Consider the following 14,273-nt stretch of genomic DNA (forward strand, 5'->3'; position numbering starts at 1 on the left):
TGTAACAGGTAAGAGCACCATCCATTGATCATCCCACACCTCTTCCCCACAGACAACTCAGTGAGACCGACGCTTGAATTTACAGTCCACATGTAGCCTGGGCTTCTCTGCCAGGGTGACACATCTGCTGTTAAGTTGCTCTGAGGCTTGACTTCTCGCGTTCATTCAATATTAGATATTTATTGAACACTTACTATTTACCAGGCATTCACAGTGCTAGGGATTTTGTGGTGAATGAGACAGGCATAGTCTCTTACCTCACAGATTTTACATTCCAGTTACGGGGATACAGAGCAAACAAGTAAAGAAATAAATAAATAAGCAAAATAAATTCACTGGGCGTGGTGGCTCATGCCTGTAATCCCAACACTTTGAGGGGCCAAGGCAGGAGGATTGCTCGAGTTCAAAAGTTCCTTTTTTTTTTGGAGACAGAGTCTTGCTGTGTTGCCCAGTGCTGGAGTGCAGTGGTGCCATCTTGGCTCACTACAACCTCCGCCTCCTGGGTTGAAGGGATTCTCCTGCCTCAGTCTCCCGGGTAGCTGGGATTACAGGTGCCTACCACCACACCTGGCTAATTTTTGTATTTTTAGTAGAAATGAGGTTTTACCATGTTGGCCAGGCTGGTCTTGAACTCCTGTCCTCAAGTGATCCACCTGCTTTGGCCTCCTGAAGTGCTAGAATTACAGGTGTGAGCCACCGTGCCTGGCTGATTGGTTTTTATTGATTTGCAAGTCTGAATATGAATCTTTGTCAGCTATGTGCGTTGTGGATCACCCAGTTTATAGTTTAATTTTAAATTTATTTACAGCATTTTCTTTGCATAAAAATTTGTGTGACAAATCAGCCATTTCCTTTCTGGTTTATGTCTTATTTAAGAAATCCTTTCTGGCTGGGCACGGGGGCTCATGCCTGGAATCCCCCAGCATTTTGGGAGACCGAGGTGAGCAGATCACAAGGTTAGGAGTTCAAGACCAGCCTGGCCAATATAGTGAAACCCAGTCTCTACTAAAAATACAAAAAAAAAATTAGCTGGGCGTGGTGGCCAGGCACCTGTAGTCCTAGCTATTCGGGAGGCTGAGGCAGGAGAGTTGCTTGAACCCGGGAGTTGGAGGTTGCAGTGAGCCGAGATTGCACCACTGCACTCCAGCCTGGGTGACAGAGCAAGAATCCGTCTCAAAAAAAAAAAAAAAAAAGCATTTCTGAGTATGCAATATTGGCCATATATTGCTAAATGTTGAAGCTAGGAGATGATATCAGATTTATTACACTAGTCTCTCCTTTTATATATGTTGATTTTCCATAATAAAATTTTAATTAAAACAAGACCACTGGCATGCATTTAATAGCAAATATGCTTAAAGTTTTATTGTATATAAAAATCAATTGTCTTAATAATAAGCCAGAGCTTATACTTTGGTGGGGTAAAAGGGGTTACTTTTATCCCTGTGCAAGACTTTGTCATTTGATCTTTTTTAAAGATGGAGTCTTGCTGTTTTCATCCAGGCTGGAGTGCAGTGGTGCGATTTCGGCTCACTGCAACCTCTACCTTCTGGGTTCAAGCGATTCTCCTGCCTCAGCCTCCTGAGTAGCTGTGGTTACGGGAGCGCACCACCACGCCAGGCTGATTTTTTTTATTTTAAGTAGAAACAGGATTTCACCATGTTGGCCAGGCTGGTCTCGAACTCCTGACCTCAAGTGGTCTGCCCATCTCAGCCTCGCGAAGTGCTGGGATTACAGGTGTGACCAACCATGCGTGGCCCATAGATTTCTTCTTTTTTTTTTTTTTTTTGAGATGGAGTCTCGCTCTGTCGCCCAGGCTGGAGTTCGGTGGCGTGATCTCGGCTCACTGCACTGCAAGCTCCTCCTCCTGGGTTCACGCCATTCTCCTGCCTCAGCCTCCGAATAGCTGGAACTACAGGCGCCTGCCACCGTGCCCAGCTAATTTTTTTGTATTTTTAGTAGAGACGGGTTTCACCGTGTTAGCCAGGATGGTCTTGATCTCCTGACCTTGTGATCCACCCGCCTCAGCCTCCCAAAGTGCTGGGATTACAGGCTTGAGCCACCGTGCCCAGCCAGCCTGGCCCATAGATTTCCGATAAGTGTATCTTGTCAGGTTAAGACCATTCGCTTCTATTCCTAGATTGCTGAGTATTTTTTTTTTAATCACAAATAAGGGCTGAATTTTATTAAATATTTTTTCTTAATCTGTTGATGATTGTGTAGTTTTTGTTTTTAACCTGTTTATATGGGGTTACACATTAATAATTTTTTTAAAATAGGTTCTTATTCCCATTGCCCAGGCTGGAGTACAGTGGTGCGATCATGGCTCACTGCAGCCTCAACCTCCCTGGGCTTGCCCCTCCCACCTCAGCCTCCTGAGCAACTGAGACTGTGGGCATGCACCACCACACCTGGCTACTTGTTTGTATTTTTAATAAAGATGGGGTTTCGCCATCCCGGGCTCAAGCGATCCACCTGCCTTGGCTTCCCAAAATGCTGGGATTACAGGTGTGAGCCACCCCACCCAGCCCAGTAATAAAATTCTAATTTAAAACTATAATTTTCTTCCTAAAATAGTCCAGTGTACTCTCCCAAACTTCAAAATGAGCATATTCTTGACTCATAGTTGTTTCATGGGAGATAACACATTTCTTTCATTTTCTTGAAGGTTTTTACTCTGCTGCTTGCATGCCATTTTCTTTCTTTCCTTCTTTCTCTCTCTCTCTCTCTTTTTTTTGGAGTCTTGCTCTGTCACCCAGGCTAGAGTGCAGTGGCACGATCTCGGCTCAGTGCAACCGCCACCTCCTGGGTTCAAGTGATTCTCCCATCTCAGTCTCCCAAGTAGCTGGGACTACAGATGCACGCCACCATGCCCGGCTAATTTTTGTATTTTTAGTAGAGACAGGGTTTCACCACGTTGGTCAAGCTAGTCTCGAACTCCTGACCTCAAGTGATCCACCTGCCTCTGCCTCCCAAGGTGCTGGGATTACAGGCATGAGCCACCGTGCCGGGCCTCAAGTTTACGATAGTGGGTATACAATGCTTGGAGAGGCTTAACAAATCAGCAGGATAGTGGCATACAGAATAAAGCATAAGGCAGTTAGAGTGGCATATAGGTTAGTACTGTTGAAATCAGAATCCGGTGGTTTTTAATCTAACTCTAGAGCCATCCTGTCCAATACAACTTTCTGCAGTGGTGAAAGTGTTCTACTTGACACTGTCTAGTATGGTAACTACTGGCCGCGTGTAACTGTTGAGCACATGAAATGTGGCTGGTCTACCTGAAGAAATGATTTTTTTAAATTGCGGTAAAATATATACAACATAAAATTTACCATTTCGTGCCCTCCCTGCACTTGGCCACCGCTGTTCCGTGCCGGCAGCCTGGGGACTGGGAGCGCTCGTGCCTTGGGTACGCTGCCCCACTGGCTGGATGCAGCAGCGCGTAGATGTGTCCGTGGGGCCTTGCCCTGGGCATCGCTGCTGCTGCCAGCGCCCTTCTCGGCACGGCGCCTATGCTCACTTCCTGCAGGAGTCTGCTGGATACCTGCAGCTGGAGCGCAGAAGGAGAGATTTCAGCTCCTCTGGGAGTAGGAAGCTCTCCTTTGACACTTGTGCCTTAGTGTGCTTTCTGGAAGACCATGGTTTTGCTACTCAGCAAGCAAAAATCCTTGTGTCTGCATTGGTCAAGGTCCTGGAGGCCAACAGGGACATTGTCTACAAAGATATGGCCACCAAGATGCAGCAGGAGATCGCTCTTCAGCAAATAATGTCTCAGACTGTGAATGTGAAAAAGAATATGATTACTTTGGAGAAGAGTGAATTTTCAGCCCTCAGAGCAGAACATGAGAAAATAAAACTCAAACTACATCAGTTAAAACAAGTAATGGATGAAGTGATTAAAGTCCGAACAGATACTAAATTAGACTTCACCCTAGAAAAGAGCAGAGTAAAAGAATTGTATTCGTTGAATGAAAGGAAGCTGCTGGAATCGAGAACAGAAATAGTGACATTGCATGCCCAGCAAGATCGGGCCGTCACCCAGAGAGGTAGGAAGATAGAAACTCAGGTTGCTGACCCCAAAACCATGCTTGAGTCACACAAGCTTGATAATATTAAATATTTAGCAGGGTCTATATTTACATGCCTAACAGTAGCTCTGGGATTTTATCACCTGCAGATCTAATAAAGTGTCTATTTAAAGAGGGAGAAAAAAAGGATTTACCATTTCAACAATTTTTTAAGTGTACAACTCAGTGGCATTAAGTACATTCACAGTGTTGTGCAACCATCACTACTATCCATTTCCAGAACTTTTCATCATTCCAAATGCTGTAACCATTAAACAGTAACTCCTCATTCCCCCTTCCCCTGGCAACTTCTACTTTCTAGCTCTATGCATTTCCCTATTGTAAGTACCTCATATAAGTGGAATCATGCAATATTTGTCTTTTTTTCTTTTTTTTTTTTGAGACAGGGTCTCTCTGTGTTGCCCAGGCTGGAGTGCAGTGTCACCATTATGGCTCACTGCAGCCTCAAACTCCCAAGCCCAAGGGATCGTCCCACCTCAGCTTCCTAAGTAGCTGGGACCACAAGCACATATCACCACACCCAGCTAATTGTATGCACGCATATGTGTGTGCATGTGCATGTGTGCACATGTGTGCGTGTATGTTTGTGTCTGTGTGCGTGCATGCATGTGTGTGCGTATGTGTGTGTAGAAATAGGGTCTCCCCCTGTTGCCAGAGCTTCTCTTGAACTCCTAGGCCTCGAGTGAGCGTCCCACCACAGCCTCCCGAAGTGCTGAAGTGCTGAGATTACTGGCGTGAGTCACCACCTGTGATGCACAAAAGTGTTTAATTTTAATAAAGTCCAGTTTGCTTTTTTTTTTTTTTTTTTGAAACTGAGCCTCACTCTGTTGCCCAGGCCAGAGTGCAGTGGCTTGATCTTGGCTCACTGCAACCTCCGCCTCCCGGGTTCAAGTGATTCTTGTGCCTCAGCCTTTCAAATAGCTGGGATTACAGGGGCCCACCCAGCTAGTTTTTGTATTTTTAGTAGAGACGGGGTTTCACCATGTTGGCCACTCTGGTCTCAAACTCCTGACCTCAAGTGACCTGCCTGCCTCAGCCTCCCAAAGTGCAGGGATTACAAACATGAGGCACTGTGTCTGGCCTGCTTATTTTTTTCTTTTGTTTCTTGTGCTTTTGATGTCATATCCAAGAAATCATTGCCAAATCCAGTGTCATAAAGATTTTCCCTTATGCTTTCTTCTGAGAGTTTTCTAGTTTTAGCTCTTTTTAGGTCTTTGATCCATTTTGAATTTGTTTTTGTATATGGTGTTAGGTAAGGGTCCAGCTTCATTCTTTTGCATGTGAATATCCAGGTTTTTTTAAGCTCTTTTTATTGAAAAGACTATTCCTTCCATAAGATTGGAATTGGTCTTGACATCCTTGTCAAAAGTCAGTTGACCCTGTATTTGTGAGAGTTTACTTGTAGGTTTTCTGTTCTATTCTATGCCAGTACCACACCGTTTTGATTAGTATAGTTTTGCAGTAAGTTTTGAAATCCAGAAGCATGAGCCCTCTAACTTTTGTTCTTTTTCAAGATTATTTTGGCTATGTGGGGTCCCTTAAGATTCCATATGAATTTTTTTTTTTTTTTTTTGAGATGGTTTCTCACTCCATCTCCCAGGCTGGAGTGCAGCGGCACAATGTCAGCTCACTGCAACCTCTGCCTCCCAGGTTCAAGCTATTCTTGTGCCTCAGCCTCCCAAGTACCTGGGATTACAGGCATGCGCCACCACACCCAGCTAATTTTTGTATTTTTAGTAGAGATGGGGTTTTGCCATGTTGACCAGGCTGGTCTCCAACTCCTGACCTCAAGCAATCTGCCCGGTTTGGCCTCCCAGAGTGCTAGGACTACTGGCATGAGCCATTGCATCCAGCTAGAGTCCATATGAATTTTAAGATGTGTTTTTATGGATCTGTGGAAAATGCCATTGGGATTTTGATAGGAATTGCATTGAATCTGTAGATTGCTTTGGTTACCATTGTTAGCTTAACAATATTGTCTTCCAATTCATGAACATGGAATGTTTTTCCGTTTATTGGAACTCCATTTTTAATTATATTCAATTTTAGGAAATTTAAATTTAAGTTTGGCCATATTGTAGCTAATCATCATCCTATTAGCCAGCACAGCCCAAGAGAATTATCCTCAGATTTTCTTTTCTTCCTAAATCATAGGATTGTAGTGACGTCTTCAGAGACCTTGTAGTATCTGAATGATCATTGGTCTCAGGATGTCTGGATTATATGGAATGCATGGTTAAAAGGGTGAATAAACGGGGTTTTGGTCCCTCCAGGTTATCTCTGTCTTGGAGATATGAGAGGGCTACAAGTCTTGCCACATCAGACTCTGTCTCCTTCTCTATTTTCCCTTTGGAAATGTCTGTTTTTCTCCAGAGCCAAAGAGAACCTCTTGTTTTCCAAAAAATTAGCAAAAAGTAGACTCTGCTCTGGCAGGAATGGAACTCCTTCTGCCTTTTCCTATTTCCATAGAAGAAGAGACCACAGTGCCCCAAATGGGGTGTTTTTAAAAGAAAAGCATCTCCAAATGGAGATGCTGATTATTTTATAGCAGTGTATACCTTGTTCATCATTCTGATGCTGTTCTCATGGGAACAGCAACAAAAAATGCCTTTTGGTGCCAATCATGGTTGTGCTCCCAATTGTATTTTCCTTGAGGGTCAGCAATCTAAGAGATGCCTGCACATTAGAAACAAAAAATAAAGAATAAACGCTGTAAATAATTAAACCAGGAAACCCCCTTTCCGTGTCCATTCATTTTTCTGCCATGTAAGAAGTAATGGTAGGATGCGGAAGACCTGTGTCCTTAGTACTGTTCAGTCTCCCTGCTGCCCCCTTCTCTAGCTTCTCTCTAAAGACTCCCTGGGGAGATCTGCAGATCTCAGAATAAACAGGAAATCTTACTAAGTAAAATAGGGAGTCTTAGAGCCTAGAGGTAAGAGACACAGCTCTCCAGGAAGAAGATGCCTTTGGCCTTGGACAGCCAGGAGCAGTGGGTTTGATATAAACACTCTGTTGTGACTCTCTGCGGAGGAACCCTCCAATTCACTTTAGGCCAGAAATGGAACTTTGTTTCCTGGCCTGCCCATGACTACTCTACATCAGTCTCTCCTGAAAAGAGGCTAGAATATCACTTGTGTATTCAGAATTGGACTAGCCCAGTAGTTAGCCACTTCGCTGAAACTGATTTCTCTGCCTTACTGCCCTGTGGCCTGTACCCCACCCTTATTGTCACCCCTCTCTTTGTACAGAGATAACTTCTTTACTATAGCATTTGGGATTTCCCACACTGCAGTTGATCTGTCACCGCACTACCAAAATGCCTCTGCCAACCACTTGGGTGTCCCGGTGTCAGAAGTTAGAAGTGTCCCAACTGTCCCATCCAGCCTCCTCAACTCTCCTCTCTCTCGTGGGTTGTTGTTCTGGAATGATATTCCTCTTGGATTCAGTGTGTGCAGTCTGATTTGGGTGGAGCCTTGAGCTGTACACAGGAGTGCTGGTAATGTCTGGCCTTCAGTGCTGCCAAAGGCAAAAAGCTGGCCTCTTCTCAGTGTAAAGCACATAGTTGGATTGCTGGGGCAGTGTTAAATGGAGGGTGGAGTGAGCAAGTACCACTCTCTTCCTACTGTGTTTTCAGGAAGTGATTATAAAAGCAGCTATAAGTTTGAGTGAAATCAAAAGAATGAATTGTCACCTTCCCCCAACAAAAACCAGATGAGCACAAACATATACACAAATACACTCCTCCTCTGCACTCCATCCAAGATCCACCCTGGCTCTGCCAGGCTTCACTTCGGTGCTGTTTCAGAGCAAAGAGCCTTTGTTGTGCCATCTCCATTCTCTTCCCTGGGAGAGAGCTTAGTAGGCTTATGAATGAGAGCTCGACTTCCCTTTCAGCATACTGTGGGTTTCACTTCCCTATCCTCTCTCCTTCCAAGAAGAGTGTGGGCAGAAGCATATAGGTGGGAGGAATAACCATTGCCAAGATTTAATTCGTCAGTTAGGGATTGGGGTTTCAGAACTGGCAGTAAAATTGCTTGCAGAGTTAATTGTCAATGAAAGGAGTTTCTGTGCCATCAACACACTTCCATTCCTTCCTTCCAGCTGCCTCTTTCTGTCATACTGCCTTTTGCCTGGTACCTCCGTGGGGTTTAAGCCATATGACTCTTATGAATATTGTTTGGAGTCTCCAAAAGTGGAAGATTTGGCTGTGCAGCACACAGCACCCCTGGGTCTACTCCTCCCCTCTCAGCAGCTGTTTGCCACTGACCGAGGTGGCGACCGAGCCTATGTGTGTGGCCAGAGTCAGTGACAAGTATCCCACCCAGGCCTGGGGAAACCCTTAGCCAGTGCGGTTCCTGTGGCAGCAGCCAAACACGCCAGAGTTCCTCATACCTTCAGGGCTATGGTGTAACAGCCAGCTTTATGCGGTAGCATTGTTTAAGGTTGGTTGACTTGACTTCTCTGTCCCCACCCTCTGTGTTTAAGGGAATCTGGCCATCATCCAGTAGGGCAGAAGTTGGCATTTACAGAGAGTGGCTTTCTGCCACCTCTCATGTGGTAGGAGCCAGGACCACCTCCATCTCTGCTTCCTACCCATGTAGCAAAGAGGAAGGGGCCCCTCTGTGCTCAGCCTCCTGTTGTGGAGTTTCAGGTTGCCTAAGATCAGAATAGGGCTATCTGCCAGGTTATCTGCCCAGATAAACATTTATTGTTTACAGGGACATGTTTCAGCTGCTCTGGCTGCTCCCACTGGTGAGATCTTCTAGTGTCTTGAGGTTTTAAGCCAGTATATGGGGCCGACGTCCAGACACAGAACTACTGGAGCTGGAGAGGCTAAGTGGCTGGCGTCTTCTAACTTAGCTTTGCCATTGCCCCCCGCCCCACTTCCCACTGCCAGAGCAAGATTTACATCTCTTGTTCTTAGTTCTGCCTCCTGGATATTGAAGCTGCGTCTACGTTTTAAAGCTTTCTAGCCTTTAGAATTTGGGGATTTATATGAGATCCAGTGTTAGGACACAGCAAGCTGAAGGCTTCTTTTACATGGCAGAACCAGCCCTCTGACACTGTGTGTTCCTTAATAGCTAATGAGACAGCTGTTTAGTGACGGCAACAGGGATTGATGCAGATTTTCTTTTTTTAATCCAACTAGGTCCAGTGCTTCCAAATATTGTCTTTTTATTTTTTAGTGATGTGATTGATTTTCCAACATTTTATTATACAGCAAAGTTGAAAATTCTCCAGTGAGCTCACTTATACCCAGTACCTACATGCCATGATTCTTATTTTACTGTATTTGTCTTATCATGTTATCTGTTTATGTCTCTCTCCCCCTCTCTTCCCCCATCTATCCATCCATCCATTTTTTTCTTCTTTTAAATAATTTTTTTAATGCCTATAATCCTAGCACTTTGGAAGGCCAAGGCGGGCAGATTGCTTGAAGCCAGGAGTTTGAGACCATCCTGGCCAACATGGTGAAACCCCGTCTCTACTAAAAATAGAAAAATGAGCTGGATGTGGTGGCGGGCACCTATAATCCCAGCTATTCAGGAAGCTGAAGCATGAGAATTGCTTGAACCCAGGAGGGCAGAGGTTGCAATCAGCTGAGATTGTGCCATGCACTCCAGCCTGGGCGACAGAGTGAGACTATCTCAAAAAAAGAAAAGAAAAGAAAAGACCGCCTGGGCAACATGGTGAAACCCCATCTCAAAAAAAAAAATACAAAAATTAGCCGAATGTAGTGGCTAGCACCTGTTGACCCAGCTACTCGGGAGAACTGCTTTAGTAGCCCAGGAGGTCAAGGCTGTACTGAGCCCAAAGTCATGCCACTGTACTCCAGCCTGGGTGACAGAGCAAGAGAGTGTCTCTCTCTATATATACACACACACATACATATATATGTATTTGTGTGTGTGTATGTATATAAATAATCATATATTATAATCCCTTATCTCCACCTCTGTCCCCAAAGGCAAGCTCTGTTCTGATTTTTTCCACCAAGATTAGATTTGCCTATTGTAGAATCCCATATAAATGGAATCACACAGTAAGTACATGCTCTTGAGAAAGGCTTTTTTCATTTAGCTTAATCTTTCTGAGATTCCTCTATGTTGTTACATATATTAGTATATATTAGTAGCCCACTCCTTTTTATTGCTGAGTAGTATTCCATTTTGTGAATATGTCACAGTTTATCTGGTTGACAGACAGTGAATCTATTTCCAGTTTTTAGCTGTTACGAATAAAGTTGCTGTGAATAGTTGTACACAAATCTGTTTTTGGACATGTGTTTTCACTTGAGTAAATGCGTAGGATTAGAATTGCCGAGTCAGAGATTAGATGTGCATTTTTTATTAGAGATCCCCTGGACCAAGCTTGTCCAACCCGTGGCCCACAGGCTGCACGCAGCCCAGGATGGCTTTGAATGCAGACCAACACAAATTCATAGACTTTCTTAAAACATTATGAGCTTTTTTGCCCCCCCCCCCCTTTTTTTTTAAGCTCATCAGCTATAGTTAGTGCTATTATATTTTATGCGTGGCCCAAGACATTTCTTCCATTGTGGCCCAGGGAAGCTAAAAGATTGGATAACCCTGCCCTACAGCTTTTTCCAAAGATGATTGTGTTATACTCCAACAATTATGACACTTCCCATTGCTTCACATCCTCATTCTGGTAGGTGTGTGGTGACTGGTGATATATCATTTTTAGCTTAATTTGTATCTCCCTGATGACTAATGAAGTTGTATACTTTTTGTTTTTTTCAGACAGGGTCTTGCTCTGTCACCCAAGCCAAAGAGCAGTGGCACAATCACGGCTCACTGCAGACTTGACCTCCTGAGTTCGGGCAATCTTCCTGCCTCAGCCTCGCAAGTAGCTGGGACTACAGGTGTGTGCCACCACACTGGGCTAATTTTTTTTAAATTTTTTGTAGAAACAAGGTATTGCTATGTTGCCTACGCTGGTCTCCAGCATCTGGGCTCAAACAGTCCTCCTGCCTCACTCGCCCAAAGTGCTAGGATTATAGGCATGAGCCACCATGCCCAACCGAAGTTGTATACTTTTTCATAAGCTTACTGACCATTTTGTGTATCTTCCTTATGAAGCATCTTTTCACATCTTCTGCCCATTTTCTTGAGTTATTCTCTTTATTGATTTCCTTATGTATTCTGGATGTAAGTAATTTGTCAGATACATGTTTTGTGAATATTTTCACAAAGTCTGTGTCTTACCTATTCATTTTCTTAATATCTTTTGATAAGCAAAAGGTTTTAATTTTCATGAAATCAATTTATCATGCTTTTCTTTTATGGTTATTACTTTATGAGGGCTAAAAATCCCAAGTGATAAGGATCTTCTACTTTGTTTTCCTCTAAGCGCTATATTGAGGCTAGGCCTGGTGGCTCACGCCTGTAATCCGAGCACTTTGGGAGGTCGAGGTGGGTGGATCGCTTGAGGCCAGGAGTTCAAGACCAGCCTTACCAACACGGTGAAACCCTTTCTCTACTAAAAATATAAAAAATTGGCTGGACATGGCCGGGCACGGTGGCTCATGCCTGTAATACCAGCACTTTGGGAGGCTGAGGCGGGCGGATCACAAGGTCAGGAGATTGAGACCATGCTGGCTAACACGGTGAAACCCTGTCTCTACTAAAAATACAAAAAAATTAGCTAGGCATGGCGGTGGGCGCCTGTAGCCCCACCTACTTGGGAGGCTGAGGCAGGAGAATGGCATGAACCCGGGAGGCGGAGCTTGTGGTGAGCCGAGATCGCGCCACTGCACTCCAGCCTGGGCGACAGAGCAAGACTCCATCTCAAAAAAAAAAAAAAAAAAAAATTAGCTGGACATGGTGGTACATGCCTGTAATCCCAACTACTCAGGAGGCTGAGGTACAAGAATCACTTGAACCCAGGAGGCAGAGGTTGCAGTGCGCTGAGATTGTGCCACTGCACTCCAGCCTGGGCAACAGAGCAAGACTCCGTCTCAAATAATAATAATAATAATAATAATAATAATAATTCTGGGCTGGGTGCGGTGACTAATGCCTATAATCCCAGCACTTTGGAAGGCTGAGGCAGGCGGATTACTTGAGGTCAAGAGTTCGAGACCAGCCTGGCCAGTATGGTAAAACCCTGTCTCTATTAAAAATACAAAAATTATGGCCGGCACAGTGGCTCATGCTTGTAATCCCAGCACTTTGGGAGGCGGAGGCGGGCAGATCACAAGGTCAGGAGATTGAGACCATCCTGGCTAACACAGTGAAACCCCATCTCTACTAGAAATACAAAAAATTAGCCGGGCATGGTGGCACACCTATAATCCCAGCCACTTGGGAGGCTGAGTCAGGAGAATTGCTTGAACCCGGGAGACGGAGGTTACAGTAAGCCAAGATCGTGCCACTGCACTCCAGCCTGGGCGACAGAGCAAGACTTCGTCTCAAAAAAAAAAAAAATTAGCCAGGTGGGTGCCTGTAATCCCAGCTACTCAGCAGACTGAGGCAGGAGAATTGCTTGAACCGGGAGACAGAGGTTGCAGTGAGTCGAGGTCACACCTCTGCACTCCATCCAGCCTGGGCAACAGAACGAGATTCTATGTCAAAAAAAAAAAAAAGTTACATTGAGCCAGGCACAGTGGCCCACGCCTATAATTTCAACACTTTATCAGGCCAAGGCAGGGGGATCCCTTCAGTCCAGGAATTCGAGACCAGCTTGGGCAACATAGTGAGACCCCCATGACTACAAAAAAATGAAAAAATTAGCCAGACATGGTGGCCTACACCTGTGGTCCCAGCTACTTGCAACCTTGCAGGGCAAGGCTTCAGTGTGCCATGTTTGCACCACTGCACTTTAGCCTGGGCAACAGAGCAAGACCCCCCTAGCTCAAAATTTTAAAAGACAAAAAAAGCTATGTAGATTTAGCTTTTATATTTAGGTCTATGAGACATTTGAAATAAAATTTTTTTTTTGAGACAGAGTCTCACTCTGCCACCCAGGCTGGAATGCAGTGGCCTGATCTCGGCTCACTGCTACCTCTGCTCCCCAGGTTCAAGTGATTCTGGTGCCTTAGCCTCCTGAGTAGCTGGGACTACAGGTGCACACCACCGTGCTTGGCTAATTTTTGTATTTTTAGTAGAGACGGGGTTTCATCATGTTGGCCAGGCTGGTCTCTAACTCCTGACCTCAAGTGATCCGCCTGCCTCAGCCTCCCAAAGTGCTGGGATTACAGGCATGAGCCACTGCGCCCATTCCTGTTGTTTTGTTTTTTGAGACAGGGTCTTACTCTGTCACCTAGGCTAGAATGCAGTGACATGGGTGACTCACTGTAGCCTCAACCTCCCAGGCTCAAGTGATCCTCCCACCTCAACCTTCCAAGAAGCTGGAACTATAAGCAAGCGCCACCACACCTGGCTAATTTTTTAATTTTTTATAGAAATGGGGTCTCACTATGTTTCCCAGGCTGCTCTTGAACTCCTGGACTGAAGTGATCCCCCTGCCTTGGCCTCCCAAAGTGCTGGAATTAACAGATATGAGCCAGTGTGCCTGGTCTTCAAATTAATTTTGTATATGGTATAATATAAGAACTAAAACTTCCCCCCCCCATATGGATATCAAGTTATATCAGCACTATTTATTGAAAAGGCATTTCTTGCCTCTACTGGATTGCTTTGGTACTTTTTTTCAAATATCAGATGAGCATATAAGCGGGGGTGTCTTATGCTTTCTGTTCTTTTTGCTTGTTTTATTAAAAAAATTTTTTTTTTTTCTTGAGACGGAGTCTCGCTCTGTCACCCAGGCTGGAGTGCAGTGGCGCAATCTCGGCTCACTGCAAGCTCCGCCTCCCGGGTTCACACCATTCTCCTGCCTCAGCCTCCCGAGTAGCTGGGACTACAGGCGCCCGCCACCACGCCCGGCTAATTTTTTTATATTTTTAGTAGAGACAAGGTTTCACCATGGTCTCGATCTCCTGACCTCGTGATCCACCCGCCTCAGCCTCCCAAAGTGCTGGGATTACAAGTGTGAGCCACCACACCCGGCAACAAATTCTTAAGACAAACGCTAGAATCCTTACGGGAGTAAGTTTAATTTACATATCAGTTTTGGGAGAATTGACATCTTAACAACATTTTTCTAGTTTATGAACCTAGTATAGCTAGCCTTTTACCTAGGTCTTTTATACTTTTCATT

The 14,273-nt window shown here is 44.8% G+C and overlaps 1 protein-coding gene and 1 pseudogene across 4 annotated transcripts in view; both read left to right on the forward strand.

The window, feature by feature from the left end:
* SMG6 (SMG6 nonsense mediated mRNA decay factor) overlaps window positions 1–14,273 on the forward strand; it is a 243,351-nt gene that overhangs the window by 171,781 nt on the left and 57,297 nt on the right. The gene's annotated exons all lie outside the window — the stretch shown is intronic.
* On the forward strand, window positions 3,339–4,868 carry LOC116459091 (mitochondrial calcium uniporter regulator 1-like; annotated as a pseudogene).

Source organism: Hylobates moloch, unplaced genomic scaffold (assembly GCF_009828535.3).
Source record: "Hylobates moloch isolate HMO894 unplaced genomic scaffold, HMol_V3 SCAFFOLD_19, whole genome shotgun sequence".
Lineage (NCBI taxonomy): Eukaryota > Metazoa > Chordata > Mammalia > Primates > Hylobatidae > Hylobates > Hylobates moloch.